Here is a 17,064-nt window from a genome sequence, read left to right as displayed (position 1 = left end):
ATCCCATGTTCCCAATCTTTCAAACAACATCAGTTGGCAGCTGCTTTCACCTCCCCATAATTTAATTAGGAGGGACATTTTGTGTCGGGCGCAGTACTGGGCAATTTGGTCAGCATATCTGTTTCCGGCTGTCACCTCGTCATTTCCAGATCGGTGAGCCGCACACTTGACCACAGCCAATTCTTTGGGCAATTGGATGGCTTCTAGTAAGTTTTGTACTGGTTTTCCATTTCGGATAGGAGAACCTGAGGAAGTCATGAATTCTCTTTGCAACCAGAGCTGGCCGAAGTCATGAACAACCCCATAACAGTACTGACTGTCAGTATAAACAGTTACTCTTTTGTTTTTCCCTATTTTACAAGCTCTTGTTAGAGCAATGAGCTCCGCTACTTGAGCATATTTAACTTCGCAAAGATAGGAAGCTTCCAGGGTCTTTTCCAAAGTGACTACAGCATAGGCAGCACTCAAACCTCCATTCTCATGTCTCAAGCATGAACCATCCACAAACATTTTGAGGTCTTCATCAACCAAGGCCACTTCTCTGATATCAGGACGGGGTTTTGTGCTAAAATCAGTCAAGTCTATGCAGCTATGGTCAATTTCATCTCCTGCCTCTACATCAATGGGAAGGGGCAATAGAGTGGCAGGGTTCAGAATGTTACATCGGGAAATTATTACATTTTCTGCACCAATGAGAATCCTCTCATACTTAGTCAGCCGACTAGGGGTGAGATACTGTGTCTTGGTTCGGGTGAGCAAGATCACAACTGAATGTGGAACAAATACAGTGACAGGATGTCCCATCACAATGTTCTCACTCTGCTCTAGGCTTGTACAGGTAGCAGCTACTGCTTTCAGGCACCCAGGTAATCCAGCAGCCACTGGATCTAGGGCGGCCGAAAAGTAGGCCACGGGACGTCTAATCAGACCATGTTCCTGGGTTAGGACCGAGAGCGCACAATTGTCTCTCGTGTCACAGAACAATTCAAAGTTCTTGGAATAGTCAGGCATTCCTAAGGCTGGAGCTGTGCACAGACAATTCCGCAATGTTACCCAAGCAGTCATGCATTCATCATTCCAACAAACTGGGTCTTCCGCTCCTTTCTTTGTCATGTTAATCAAGGGTTTAGCTATAGCCGCGAAACCCACGATCCACTGTCTGCAGTATCCAACAACTCCTAGGAACATTCTTACTTCTTTCTGGGTCACTGGTAGTGACATTTCTCGAATTATTTTAATTCTTTCTGTAGTGACTTTCCGGATCCCTTTCTCTATCTGGTTCCCCAGATATTTTACTGAGTTCTTGCAGAACTGTAATTTGTCTGGTGAGACCTTATGTCCTCCTTTTCCTAGGTGATTCAGCAAGGCAATGGTATCAGTGACACAGTCGTCTTGACTTCTAGATGCTACCAGCAGGTCATCTATGTACTGTACCAGGACAGACTCTTTAGGCAGTACTAAGGATTCAAGACATTTCTTTAGAATCTGGTTGAAAATCGATGGACTTTCGGTGTACCCCTGGGGGACACGATTCCAGACATAGACCTGGCTGTTGAATTCAAAACTGAAAAGGAACTTGCTTTCTGGATGCAATGGGATGGAAAAGAACGCATGGCACAAGTCTATGACAGTGAACCATTCCGCATTCCAAGGAATTTGATACAGTATTACTGCGGGGTTAGGCACTATGGGACAGGAAGGTACTACAATTTGGTTTACCTTGCGCAGGTCCTGCACTACCCTATACTTTCCACTAGGCTTCTTAATTCCAAGTATGGGTGAATTACAGGGACTGCTCATCACTTCCTGAATGATGTTTGCTTTGAGCAATCTGTTTAATTCCTTTGCGACTCCTTCTTTCACTTCTGCACTCATTTTATACTGTTTGGTATTTGGGTATACAGCATTTGCTTTTATAGTTATTTTAACTGGGTCTACATTTGCCATTAAGCCTACATCTTTTCCAGTAAAATCCCAAACTTCAGGTATTACGCTCGATTGGAGTTCTTCAGGTAGACTTTCAATGGACATGGGCTTAATTTCTGTGTCGGGCCTCAGTAACATCAATTTATACAGGCCATCTTCATCTGGGGTCTGGATTTCAACACCATTTGGTGAGCAAAAGATGGTGCAACGCATTTTGCACAACAAATCTCGTCCTAATAGGTTTAAGGGACTGGAATCACAGACCACAAATCTGTGCATTTCCTTGAAATTTCCTATGGAAATTTCCATAGGTTCTGTTACCGGAGTACTGATTATTTGATTAGAAACTCCCACTACTTGGATAGCTTCTCCCGAGAGGGGTAGGTTAGGAACGTCCGCTGTTCTCACAGTGGAACGGGTAGCACCAGTGTCCAACAGAAAGGTGACATCTGTCCCTTCAACCTTTCCTTCAATGTATGGTCCAGTCTGGTCTACCGGTAAGGAGGCGCCAAGCACGCACTCCTTGTCCTCCCCTCTCAGGCCCCGTCAGTATTGTTCATCGCAGAGAAAAGTATCATTTAACAAGTACTGTGGAATGGGTGCATTTCTTTCATTCTCTCCTTCCCACACTTCGACCCTTTCATTCTGTTGACCCTGATTCCTATAATTCTGTCTAGGAGCGCGTGGCACCGGGGGTTGATTTACCTGCTGTTGGGTCTTTCGGATCCCCTCTTTCTGCACCTGTGGATTTAAACCATTTACGGGGGCATTACCAGCCTGCAAATTTGGACATTTGTCTCTCCAATGCCCCATGTGACCGCATCCGTGACAGGGGAATTTTTCCATAGCCTCTTCCCTACTCATTTTTACCCGGGGCCTGCCTCCACCCCCGTAGTCGGATTTGGAGCATTATTACTGTTAGTCATTTTACTTAACTGTTTTTCTTGTTGTTCAGCTAATTTCACCTGAGCCCACATTACCTTCTCCTTTAGGGCTTTCTTTTTGTTCTCGATCTCATCTTCGCAATATTTGGCATATTTGAGAACATCATCAATGGGTTTCCCTTGCCAACTGATTTTGTTATCTCTAATCCACTGGGATATTTCAGGTCTCAATCCTAACACAAATCGATAACAGAAATGTGTCATATCCTTCATGTCCACATTATCGATTCCACTGTAAGTTTTGAAGACCTGCAGTAACCTTTCATAATAGGAGTGGACTGATTCATCACGCTCTTGGGTAGTTCTATCTATACGGGTCCAATCAGTTTCCTTTGCAGGTACCTTTTTCTTTAGGTATTGTATGACTTGATTATATTTTCTCATTACGTCAGGTGAGGGAGCTCCAGTTACAGAGTCTCTCTCGTACTCCTCATTGGGCCAATCGATTTCAATTTTACATTCGGTCCATAGGTCTACAGGTACCACAATGTCGAAAAACCCATCCAGGTCTTTCAGGAGACATTTCTGAACCTTTATGAAGCGTTCAACCTGTCGGTACCACTCTACCGGTTTCTCCCTCAGTTTAGGGAAGTCATTGGTAAATGACACTATATCTTGTCTGGACCAAGGGACATGGACATATTTTCATCCTGGGACTTCTCTCATGGGACATAATTTTTCTGGTTGGTCAGCTTCTTGTAGGACGTACTCAGCAGTCCGTGGTCTCTCCTTGCTATCCTCCTTTTTCTTTGCCCACCTGGCTTTCCACTTGTCTAGATCTCCCCATTTCTGTGCTAAGTTTATCAGTTCTTTAATCTGCGTCTTCTTCCCTGCGGTATTCAGGTTTTCTAGATCTTTGTCTGAAAATTCTACCCTTTAGGATTTCTGTAGTACCTTGGATCTGCTGATATCTATTCCCATACAAACTGCCGTGTCCATTAATTTGTCATAGTATATTTTTGCGTTCCGAGTAAGGTGTTTGCACATGAACAACAACTCATCTTCCTCCCGGACATTCAATCGTTCTAAACCCACATTCCCTGCGCTCAGTTCCTCTAGCTCTATTCTTAGCTTATAAATATCTAATGGTTTCGGATGAGGGGTTCCCTTTTCTAATTCTCGGGTCCATCTTTCTATTTCCTCGGGAGTTACCACTGTCGCACTTTGAGTTCCTGATGAAGACTCTATTAGTACGTCTTTGTTCCCAGTCTGAGTTCCCATTCGAGACATACTAGGTCCCTGTTCCCTATTAGGCAGATCCATCAAGGAAGCCATGGACTCACATTCACTTGCTTGGTCATCAATAATGAGTGGTTCCCTTCTGGGCGGGGGCATCATCGGGGTTATGACTGGAGTTTTAGGAGTATTCATTCTGTCCCCATATAGAGGAAAAACTGGACCAATGGTTACTGGAATCGTCAAGGCTTCAGGATTTGGATTTATCTGAGCTATGGCATGTATGAGATCATTCCGCTGTCCTCTCAGGGCATCCCTTTCCTGCTCGTGTAATACTCGATTCATGGGGGGATCCTGTATCATTTGGGGTACTAGAGAAGGATATATATTCGGAGCAGATGGAGTGGATAAAACTGATCTTTCCTCACCAAAGGGGTTGTAATTCGGGACCACGGGGTCGGGTCTACCAAATCCCTCTCCTCCCGCTCTTCTCTGTTCTATCCCTGTGGAATCGGCTTCACTAGTACTTCTTCTTCCTGAAGGTCTCAATGGAGTAGTTAAGCTTTGAGATCTGGTGTCTTCATTATAAGGCGGGGGACCTTTCATAAATAAGTCCTCTAAAAATTCATCTTCCGATTCACCCAGGGGCATCATGTGTCGGGTTTTCTCAGTACATTTCTTCCCTCCCATCATTTCATTAGCTCCGAACATGGGGAATAACCCTTCTACCATCATATTTTGTCTCCACTGTTTCAATTTCTGCTCCTTGGTTTCCTTTACCATTTTTGGATACCATCGGGTCACTCCTTTGTCCATTCGGGGTCTGTCTCGCTCTAGAGCCTCAATTTCCCATTCCTCTAAAGCTTCATACTGAGTTAATCTAGGTATGGGATGTAATTCATTCATTCGGGTCCTCAGGTTAAATAGGACTCTCCCGTTAAAAGTACCATCAATGGGGAAGGCTAAAACTCCATCCTCCGCAGTGTACTTTACCCAGTTCTCTAACCATAGACAGGTATGATACCCTTTTTCTAACATCATGAAAGAGGCTGGAGTATCTGGCGGAGGAATGATCACGCCCTCCCTAGTTCGTACGGGTTTGTCAGTTTTGAAGAAATTCTTTATTTTGCTGGCAAATGACATTTTTCTCTTCCCTCCGTACATGTTGTGAGGTCTGCCTCTGCTCATCAACTCTTTATGACACCCTAGATTTCGTGGATCAGGCAGAAAATCAGGGTACCACATACACCGCTCGTAACAATCTATAAGCTCGGTGCGGAAAATTTTTACTTCGTTTGTGCTTCCAATGCTAGCGCGACTCCAATTTCTCAACAACCAATCAGTGCAGAGGTTGCAAAGGTTCTTGACCAATGGGTGTGCGGCCTTTTCGCGAGACGCGTTCTCACGCTCAGGCACTCACCCCTCCCTTACAATTTCGGCTTCACTACACACCCGCTGGTTTAACCAATACCAGCGCGGCACGGAGTGACGTCAGAGCAGCCCTTCGACTGACTCCCTCCTTCACAAGGTAACGGAAACTTTGTATTTTCTCTAAGGTGCTATTGTTAATTTTAGTCAACAACGTGTAACATTCGCCATTGTGTAGGAGTGTTCTAAAGAGATAGAAAGTTCTTCTTTTACTGCAAGTAAACCACTTCTGTCTACTTTTCATGCACTTCGGATAGACTTCTCTTGCCTACCCTCACGCAAGCATTAGAAAACCTGCTATTACCCAGTCTCATCCACTTCTTTCCGGGATATATACTAAGCCTGGGGTTCGTCAGCATTTCCCTTTGCTATCATACAAGCTCCGATGACTCTATTACTCCCTTAGTGTGACCCTTACTAGGTGATATCAGACCAAGGTTTCTATCAGCAGTCCCGTCACTGTCATTCATACAGTTTTCCGAAAAAGACCTAATTAGCGCTTCCAGTTCCACTTGAACCATGCACTAACCTTTCCTCCCTACAAATGACCTCAGAACGCGATGGATTCTACTCACCATCCGTTATACAATTCCCCGGGGATTTCAGACAACACTCAACAAGCACACACAATTGGTTAATAAAACATATAATATTTAGCAGCAATACATATATAAAATCATTTAAAACAATTTTTTGAAATCGATTTCTTTTGCAATAAAATATTTAGTAACACAATCAATATTAAAAAACAATTTTAGCAGCACATTTATTTTTCACGGTTTCTTTTCTAACTATCCTATCTACCTATCTTACTAGTCCTAACCATTCCTCTGCTTACCAGAAATTACTGATAGAGCGCGCGGGTCACCCGGGTCACTTAGATTACCAAATTTTCCACGCACTGGGCCCTGGCGTGCATATGATGACAGTGTTTTGCAATGAACCGGGTGAAACCTCTGTCACGCTACTATGAGTAATCAAGTGGGCGACTCTTACACCACTTATTATTCATGTACCTGACTTACCACAGGCACATTACTCCTGACGGATCAGGAGCTAGCAGTGGACAGGTGATAAGGGTTTTCCTAAAAGGGAGAAAATTCTAATTTACACATTTAATACCTTTAATATTACTTTAATGTATAATGACCACAGACACCTTGATGGTTTTAAGGGTTTTATATAGTATAAGTTTAGAACGAAAATGCCATTACAAGTAGGCAAATGCCAAGTAATACATCAATGATTAGTATCAGAACCAGAATGTAACTATGGATAAGGGTGAGTATCATAGAGTAAAAGGGAACACTATAGGGCATGAATTATAATGGACATTTATCTAATACAGTTTAATCTAGGGCAAGGACGTGAGGAAGACCTAATGTGTGACCTAATAATTTTATACTATTTCCTAAACCTTATGCTATCTTTCTAACTTCACGGCAACCATACTAAGGGAAAGGGAATAAGTGGAACAAGCTAGATAAACAGTCGGGTTTAACAATGTCCTATAGGAAGGGTAAAAGTGGAACATTTACTAATAATCAATTGCAAAAAATTACATTCAAAGGAGATATGGAGAATATCACAGGCAAGATTGCTTTAATCAGAGGAGGAAAAGTTGAGGGTATAGTATAGACAGACACCTATGCCAATATTTACCTAGGTGAGAATGAGGATTAACCCTGGCCACGGGTCAGTTGGGAAAGAACGGGACAAGGACCCTCAGGGATTCAGGGAATACCAGAAGGTGAGCAGGTACAGCTCATGGACAGTCAGGACAGGATACCCCTCAGGTCTGGGTCAGGACTGGGTTCACCAAGGCACGACCAACCCCTCACAGCTTCGGATGTAACGCCAGCGTTACCCCCTCTTCCGCACGGAATCCGCCAATAACCCCGATTGGGTTTTCGAATCTCCCAGCAAAGTGCTTCGCTTTAGCACTTAGGACTAATTTCCACCCCTTGGAGTTTGTGGAAAGTTTCAGGCAGAATGCTCCGCAGCACTCTGTATCAGGCACCTATAGAGTTCGTAGGGTCAGTGACAGGTCTGCTACTCGGACAAGTCGGACAATTTCTCTAAGCTTAGCTAGGCTATTTATACAGGTTTAAGTCCCCAAGACCACCCATAAATGTTGCAAAATGACAAAGTCCCATCTTCTGATTGGTCAAGGGAGGTGGTTAGGACATAGGTACCACCTATATTCTTATTACGTATTTCACGTGACATTACCCTCCCACTAACATCTGGGTTCCCAGGCATACGTATCGGAAAGTACAATAGTGAAGAAAAGGTTTGCAACATTGTTGCGCATTTCAGAGTAAAAATAGCAGGTCTTCAAGGGCGAAGGTGCGCCTGGAAAGGACGGTCCCCTTTTCAATGGCCAACTGGCCAGGTTCCATTGCTGCACGTCCCAGATCTTTGATCACGTGATGAGGGATACGTCAGCTTCAAAATGGTTCCCATCCCCACTTCAAGGCCCTCATTTACGCGGTACATGAAAAGTAAGCGAAAACAAATTAATAACACAGAATAAAATGAATACACTGTACACCATGACCAACTACTCTTAATCCCTTATTTTATAATACTTATAGCATTAAGAGTTAGTGCAGAAAAGATGCATAGACAAAAGCGGCTTAAGATAGCATGAAGCATGATTAGTGACAAGCGGCCATTTTAACACCACTGCGCATGAGCGAACTTTTCCCTCCAGATTGCGAGTGCGTCACATCACATGGGTATGACCGACGCATGCGCAGACTGGATTTCTGCAAAGCGGCCATTTTATTAATGTGCAAGCTTGATTACGATGAAAAACACATAGGCAAGCCTCCTAGGGATACCCGTGTGTTGGGGAAATACAAATAAATGACAAACAATCGGAGTTAGTACAGTTATGATTTAGGCGAGGTTCATGAAAGAGAGCAAGTCGCGTTACGTGCGAATCCTTGCTCCATCACCCGTGGGTGCCTCTATTCTGTGTGCGTACGGCATCTGCTCTGTCAGTCTTGACCGTTACCGGGTTCTCCAACTGTTTGGTTATGACGATGTCCATCGCTGTCGCTCTGCGACCGTGCCATGATGAGGATGTCTTTGAGGGTGATTCCTGGTTGTCGCAGTATGAGGGTCCGGAGGTTCTTGTTTCGGCATCCTTGGAATACTTGGGCCCTTACTTCCTTGTTCTGGTCATCGGCAGTACATGTACTCGCTAGTTCCCTTTGCCATGCATGGAAAGCATCCATTGACTCTCCTTCCCACTGGCGCACTTTGGCGCAGCTTGAATCTTTCGTAATCAAGCTTCATTTTAGGATCGAAATGTGTGTTCAGGGCCCTGACCACAGCTTTGTAATCATTGGGTGCTCCGGTGTTTGGTAAGTGAGCAAACAATCTGTATTTCTCCTCTCCTGCGTAGTGCAAAAGTAGGGACATCTTAACTGCGCCATCCATTTCCCGCGTTGCTGTAAAGTAGTTGTCTCACCTGCTGATCCAGAGTGTCCATCTGGGGGATGCAGAGGCTGGGTCTATGAGCTTGCTGAACGGGACAATGAATTAATTTGAGAGTGCTGTGATGTGGGTTGCACGACCTGGTGCCCAGCTTGTTGTGCAGATGGTAGGTTTTGTGGCACCGCTTGTGCTGCCTGATCCCTCATGGTTAATCGTGCACTGTGTGTCTGGTGCTATGTCTTCCTTGCTGTGACACTGTAGGGATAATTGCGCTTTGAGGTTGTGTGAAACCCTTTCCCCTTTATTCCTTTTTGTTTTTCTTTCAATCTCTGGAAGGCTCGGGTCCTTCCTTCCCCTCAGAAGGATGTGTTTCAACCACAGCGGGGACACTGCTAGCCAGTGTGTGGCGGCAGGGGAGTGATGTATCACACCAGTAGCAGCGGTCGTGGCCAATGAGACCGGCAGGGGCAAACTGCGCATGCACGCATCTCGATGCAATGATGAGGTGGCTCTGCCCTGACCTCTGCTGGGAGACACAGCAGCAGAAATGCAGGGCCCAGGTAGGGGAGCAGGCGATGCTCTATACCTTGCTTATGCAGACACAGAGACAGCACGCTCCAGCAGAGATGCGGAGCCTGGGTAGAGGAAGCAGGCGACGCTTGGCACCTCAGCCTCCTTTAAAGTGGCAAAACCTCGCTCCACCGACACTTGATGTCTTGTCGCTGCGGCTCAGGACAGATGATCGCAGTGTGCGGTGTGGGCACGTGTCCGCGATTATGCCACTCTTCACCCTGCGGGGCTTCGGTCAGGGAACTGGTGCAGGACAGGCGAGGGAGGGTGCAGCAGGTGGACGATAGACGCCCACCCTCGTCGCTAGTGTGATGCCGTCGAATATGTGGCATTCGACCTGGATGCAGAGAGCTGACAGAACACACAGCCACACAGAGTTATAGTGAGGACCCGAAGTCACAAGCGACCTCCACCTGTTCGTTTAAGCTCTCTGGCCATGCCTGGCCAGACGGTGATACAATGTATGTAGGCCCTTCCGGGCTAAGGGTCTGGGGTCAATACTCTTGCGGCATCTAGACCGCTACACCGTTGACAGTTTGTAGTAGAAGAGACAAATCGAGTTTGAATTAAGCATAATATGAAAGTGAAAAGATAATGATATACGCACACTATCACAATTCGTCTCCAATTCAATAAAGTGTTTTCAGTTCAACTGATCTGTTAAAAGATCAAAGGTGGAAGTGCTGCTGAATCGTTAAATTTGAAGGGTATACTTCTGACAGATGGAAAAAAGTGCAAAGATTGTACATGTTTGGGCACTGTTTCTTACCCCAAGTAGAAATTATCAGACCCGCCTAACAGGCTCTCCTCTAGTTTAATCATGTTTCAAAAATGAATTACAACATCTCTGCCACTTCATTCTCACCATTTTAGATAGGAGTCCTGCTCCCATTAAAACATGCGTCACCCACTGCGGGCTAAAATGGCGGCTGCCGATCGACCCTGAGCATTGGATCTGGTGAGGACGGAGCTCCCGGGACCTGGCGTGCTGTGTGCAGCCTGAGGGGCACTGCTGCTCTTGCGACCCAGAGACTGTGCCTTTGAAAATCCTCTGCGGCTCTGCTGCCCAGTGGCCCCTGAGCGTTTAATTGACTCGTTTTGGCTACGGTGGTCCCCCAATCCCTTTCCCTCCTTGCTCATGTGGCTGCCCCCTCTGCTCTGCTCCTCTATGGCTGTCATTTTGCTGCTGCTCTCAACCACTTCCTTCTCCTGACCCTGGCCCACCATCTTGTCTGTTCACTCGGACTTTACCCTTCTCCCTCGTTTCCCCCTTGACGATCTTCGAATGTTTCTGATTTGCCTTTTTTCCATACCCCAGTATCCCTCCCACCCTCCCTACTCCCACCCAATTCTACTATTTGTATATATATGTATATAGAGATAACTCTAATCACTAGTATATGCAGTAGACCTTTGTACTCTCTACCATTCCTCTGTGACTCTTAGAGTATATCCATTTGTATCTCTTCCTTGAGTGACTTTACTATCTGTACATTTGCAATTTTTCTTTCTGTTTGTATCTCTTCCTTGTGTGACTCTACATCTTGTACATTTGCAATTTTTTCTGTTTGTATCTTTTGTGTAACGCTTGTAATCCTAAATCCTAATATTTTGCAACTGGTTCTTATGTAAAGCGCTCTGACACCTTCGGGTAAAGATTGCGCTATATAAAATCGCATTAAATAAAATAAAATAAAACGCGTTTGCTACTAGCGTTTCACGTCTGCTTTCCATACTAAGGAAGCAGCTCGAGGCAGCATCCTCGAATCCTACAGACACGAGTGATTCCCCCAACGGACTGGAATGTTTCCAGCATATTACTGTGCACAAGATACATGTTTTCAAATGTGTGCTTCGAGATCAGTATTGCAACTTCATTATCTCAACTATTTAGACGTCCAACTTTTTTGGTTTATAATTTTCAAGATAACGAGATGCATATGTTAAACTTCGGTTTGCTTTTTGATTTATCTGTGATAATGGTATGAGGGGGTTTTGCCAAGATCAGAGAAAAATACCTAGCAACAAGCCAATGTTTTGAAATATGTGAGCAGTAATTGGATAGGATATCTCCGGAAAACAGCTTCATTTGTGAATATTTGCAGGCCAGCATGTCTAGCATGAATACATTAGTACTGACTCTTTACTTATGTGTGGATTTAACAAAGAATAGCTCTGCTATAAATAAAAAGTTCGTTTTCATGACTGACACTAATTGAAATTAATTTTTATAAACATGTCTGTTCCCCTCGCCCTGAAAGAAGAACCTTACATATTTTAAATATTGTTAAAAGAATACCGAAACAACTATGAGCAATCATCACATATATAAACGAAATTATATTCTGTTTATTCATGAACAAAATAAAAATTAATTAAACATCTAAATACATAGGGGTAGATTTACTAGCCCCTTGCACCACTTTTGCGTCACTTTTAACATGGGAAAAGTGACGCAAAAGTGGCGCAAGGGGCTTGTAAATCTGCCCCATCATATTTTATGATTACTAAAACGAAAACGGTGTCTGCTTGTTAGCATTGTTTTCTCTAAATAAACAATTGCCCATGGCCCTGTTCGAGACTGTGAAGATGACCAAAGTTACCAGTCTCTTACCTACATAGTGGTTGTTGCTTGATTATCCATGAATTCTCGTGCAGCAGCGTTTTTGTCTTCCTACCATGCTCACAATAACTGGCCTGTACTAGTTAGCCCAATGATAAAAATATGGACCTCAAAAAACATTTCCTTGGTGGGGAAGGAATTGACAGAAAAACACATACTGGTCTAATCTGACACCAAGCCGACTGTACAGCAAGGAACACTCATTTTAGGGAAACGCAGGGCCTCAAAATTCAAGCCCAATCCAAACTGTGCTCAACGCGACTACAAACCCATACGAAATGGGATTCACTATTTTATGCACACTTTTGGGATGGTTTTGCAAATTCTCTCATCTCACGTTCTTGGAGTCTGTAATCATAGAACATTATGGCAATCTGCCACTTGTCACTAGGACAACGCAAACCAGGTCCTACAATCACCTCTGCATAGCCCAACCACTTCCTTATGCCTGGGGAAGCATGGGGCCGCGTCCAAGCTAACAACCAGAGAGCTGACTGTGAGCGCCGACTGACTGCCCGCTTGATGCCCAACAGCTCATTGGGAAGTACAAGTAGAATTTTTCCACTGAAAAATATTTTCCATATGTCAAATATTCCATAGAACAGAAACAAAAATATGTATTTTGCTAACACACAATTCAAGGACCCTTAGTCATGATAACAAGCTGCAGGAGTTATCATGAAGAATAAGCATCGAAACGAGTGAGTTGCCTGTATGCACATGAGTATAGTTTGGATTGTTGTTCTGTTCCTGAACAATGGAAATCTACTCACATCAAGAGCAGACATCTGAGTGGTTGAAAAGTTTTTTTTATTAATCAGCCTGTTGATGTTTTGCAAGCCTGGTTGTGACATCCAGCATCAAGTCAAGGTGAGCACATACCCAAGAAGCTACTGCTGGCCTCAAGCTGCGCTTCACTGTAGAGTTGGCCGGGGCCTCCATCCCACAGGAAGATATTGGAAATGCACTGAGCGAAGGCGAGTGAGAGCCATGCTTTGGAAGTGTAGGTGCAATAGATTTAGAGCCTGGGCGTAAAGATGGAGGACACGAGGCATCTCCCAGTAAAGAGCAGCCAATTAATGGGAATGTGGAACGACAAGATGGCGCTTCAATAAGTACAACTTCTTCATATGTTTCTTCAAATGGCCTCCTTTGCTTTGAATCTGAAAACACACTGCTTGTCTGTTGTTTTGACACCGTCCTATATTGTCTTTGACCATGACAAGCACTTAATAGTCCTCCCCTCATTGAGTGATGTGCCTTTTTCTTCCTGTTTGTTGTAAGCGATTCTTTGCGAAGTCTGCTTCGTAAAGGTTTTGAAGCCCCACTCAGCATGTAAGGATGTAAAGACCCGGTAATGCTAATGATTGAAGACACCATAGGGGCAAAAGGTGGGATTTTCTTTGAGGGGAGTCGGAGGCACGTCTTTGATCACATCAGTTACCAGTTTCTTCAGGTATGTCTGCATATGTTTTCAATTTCTAGAGTTATTATACACTTGTAAATTCCATTTGACAAACAGTTTTCCTTGCAGGGGTGATAGACCTCCGCAGCTTCTGTTAAGAGTCACTGAGAATCAAACTGAAATATTGTTTTGTGACGTCGCAGCACCTACATTTGGAGAACACATTAGAATTACTTCTTGACAAAACTCTGCCACTTTTACTTCATAAATGTTGTATGTATGTGAAATCATTACCCGTAAGTGTGCCACAAACTGATCTTCAAAGTGATGTCCTTAGAGGACACAAACGCATATAATCTTAAACCATCTGTATTCAATTAACAAAATACACAAATATTAATGGTTTCTTAGCTAAATCATTAACATTTGTGTACCTAGAATTTGCCTTGAATAGATTCAAGGCATGTGAGTCTGAAAAAGCGGTCAGGCAATTTATGAGTATCTTACAGCTAAAGTAAATGTCAAAATTTGTAAAATGTCAGACTAACCATGTTTCTGTCAAATATGGTAGCAATAGAAATTTCAGAAAAGGCAGCCAAGCCAGTGAGGAAAATGTATAGGAACAAGGCGAATTGGCATGATACATACATTCCCAGATAAAATTCACAGTTGAGGTTTTATTGCCTTTGCCTGTTGGTTTGACACATGTTTTTGAGTGCATATGGAACAGTATGGATACTTTCAAAAATGTTAATGAATATTTCATTATTTATTGAAGCTGGACAAAAATTTGTGTCAATGTTGGTATTATTTGACTAAAGGTCGCTGACACACTGTGCCATCCTCACCAAGTATTCCTTTCTATTAAACAGTTACCCTATCTATTTTTGCAACAGTTTGAAAGGTCCCTGATAAAACGTGCTCTCAAACTGTATATGAGTGCTCTTTACGGTCACCTTTTATATTAGCACTGAGAGACTACACCCTATCTCCACATCCGGTAGCTTCAAGAGGTAGACGTCTCCAATCCGTCTTGTCAAACCATGGCTGGTGGCAGCTTATTCGCACTTTCCGAGTACCTCTTGGCACTTGGAATGGTAATTGTTAGAACCTGCACTTTATGGTTGGATAAAGGAGTGCCTCCAGCTAGCTAGAACCTGCTGCTTCTGTCAAGGGCGGGTGATTACACTTGCTGTATAACCGGCGCTCACCTATGGGTAGCTTGGCACCGAAAAGTCAGGCTTTCCTCAGAGGCAATGTGGAAAGCAAAGGAACAGCAGTCACATGCAATTAATACACTGAGCATCACAAAAGAGACTTCACACAGGATGTAAATGAATAATGTTTATATTCAAAAGACGTATTCAATCATAATATGAACATCATATACTTTTGGGCATAAAATACATTTGGAAATATTACTAGTAATACTAGACCCACTTATATTGTTATGATATCAATAGTATGTACACTTTGGACAATTCCTAATCTACCCTCCTCCTCCCCATAGAGAGAGCAACCTTATGTGGTGTGACACTATGTACACCCCAGGCCCTCCCTGGCAATTCTGATAATACAGTGCCACACAGTTTTAGGGTACACCCTGGGTCACAACAATCTCAAAGATAGGTACATAAATTAAACAAGAACACTTTCTAGCAGCACTGTGGGCCGCAGCCACACAGGTAAACTCAATCTCAAATGTATTATGCTTTTAGCATGAAATCAATGTATAAAGTGGCACCGCCGGCCAATGTGGTGAATCAAAGGCATTCTGCTGACTAGCACTCCCACTCACACACACACTGCACTGCTACATGGTGCAACAGTAATCAGCCCAGTCTGTACAGAATGCTCTTACAAACACATGCACTCAGCACCCTAATGCAGTGCTACTGGTACCCAGTAGGTCAATGGATCACATCCTGCAGACGCTGTGGCCCCAGCCTCCCTCCACCCTCCAGTTCACCCTGATTGTCCTATATCCCCGTATGGAAGATAACCAGCCCTGCCTCCCAGATACTAGGTCGCACGCGGCCGAAGACACACTTAGTCTGGGTCCTCAGGAAGCAGGTGGAGATATGTTGCAGTTTTAATTAGGAGGTAGACGTTAACAAGGGGACTTTAGCCGCCACTCTGGAAGTTCTTCCGCGGGTCTCAAAAACACAATGGAGTCACACAGTCTCTTGACCCTTTTCTGAGCTGTCTCAGAAGTGTTCCTTCAACCCAGTCAATCTGTCTTATTACTACCTGGCACCAGATGGCTTTGGGAGGGGTCAGGTGTGGAGAGGGCAGTTGGTCTGCAGCGATGAAGGTCAAAAAGGGAAAAACCGATGACAGGGGGCCAACTCTGGGGAGCCTCTTAATGGAAGCACCGGGTGGTACACAATGATCCAGTTCATGCCCAGGCAATCCAGGCAAAGCATCTGGTGCACATTGGTATGAGTTGAACCAGATACTTCAGATTTCCAACATGAAGAGTTGCAAATTTCGTACCTTCCTGGAAATGAGGCACAATGACCGGTGCACATTGTGATGGGTTGCATCAGGCAATTCTGGCCACACACAATGAAGAGTTGCACATTCCGTGCCTCCCGAAAAACGAGGCACAATGTCTGGTACATGATGATATAGGTTGCACAAGACCAGTCCGGTCACACACACATAGGTGCAAGTTCAGCAGAGCCACATGAGGTAGAATGAGGCACTACTACGGGTACACGCACACCTCTGAGTGTGTGACCCTGTGAATTGGACACAGCATGCAATAAGCATACAGTCGGTGTGTCGCATGAGAGAGATACGTCACAATCAACTAAATGGGCCCTACAGGGTCCCACAACCGGTGAATCCGCTTGCCACCTATTAGACGCTTATGAGTGTCAGGGTTCCTTCAATACAGGAACCACACACCTTAGATGCGGGCACATTTTCTAGGGCTCTACACTACACAATCCGGCTTCCAGACATGTCTTAGTTCCACTCTCACACTGTGCACCAGCTGGGATTCAGTAGCCAATGTGGGCACTAGAGAGGGCACTGCTTTTCAGATGTCAAAGGTAGATGGTGTAGGTCCCTCACAGGAGATATTTGATATCCCTGAGATCTCTGGGTGAACAGGAGGCCCACCGATGGGCTCTTGTAGAGCACACTCAAGAGCACCACACTTCAGCAGGTCTTCGGCCCAGGCCAGCCACTATTCAGAAAGAGCAGGAGGTCCCCCTCATGGGTAATTATCCTGCATGTGCGCAACAGAGTTCTCTGGCAATGTGCACCATGCTGTCTGGGTTCTCTTGTCCCCCGGCCCCACAAGCATATCCCACTCTTTGCTGAAGGATGATGATTGATTGATTTTGGGTTTTATAGAGCGCATAGCTACCCTAGGGCATCCCAGCGCTAGTGACCACGGTCCTGTAGGGTGAGGAATCATGGGAGGAGTGCTCAGGGGAAGAGTAGGGTCTTTAGTCGTTTCCTGAACCTGAGGTGGTTGTGTTCTTGCCTCAGGGAGAGTGGGAGGGCATTCCATAGTCTGGGGGCGTTGTACG

General features: G+C 44.5%; 1 protein-coding gene across 1 annotated transcript in view; it reads right to left on the bottom strand.

Annotated features, from left to right (window-relative positions):
- DLC1 (DLC1 Rho GTPase activating protein) overlaps positions 1 to 17,064 on the bottom strand; it is a 1,582,515-nt gene that overhangs the window by 1,159,253 nt on the left and 406,198 nt on the right. The gene's annotated exons all lie outside the window — the stretch shown is intronic.

The sequence above is a fragment of the Lissotriton vulgaris genome, chromosome 3_1 (assembly GCF_964263255.1).
Source record: "Lissotriton vulgaris chromosome 3_1, aLisVul1.2, whole genome shotgun sequence".
NCBI classification, from domain to species: Eukaryota; Metazoa; Chordata; class Amphibia; order Caudata; family Salamandridae; genus Lissotriton; species Lissotriton vulgaris.
Note: the sequence above shows the minus strand (reverse complement) of the source record. Positions and strands in the feature narration are given on the sequence as shown.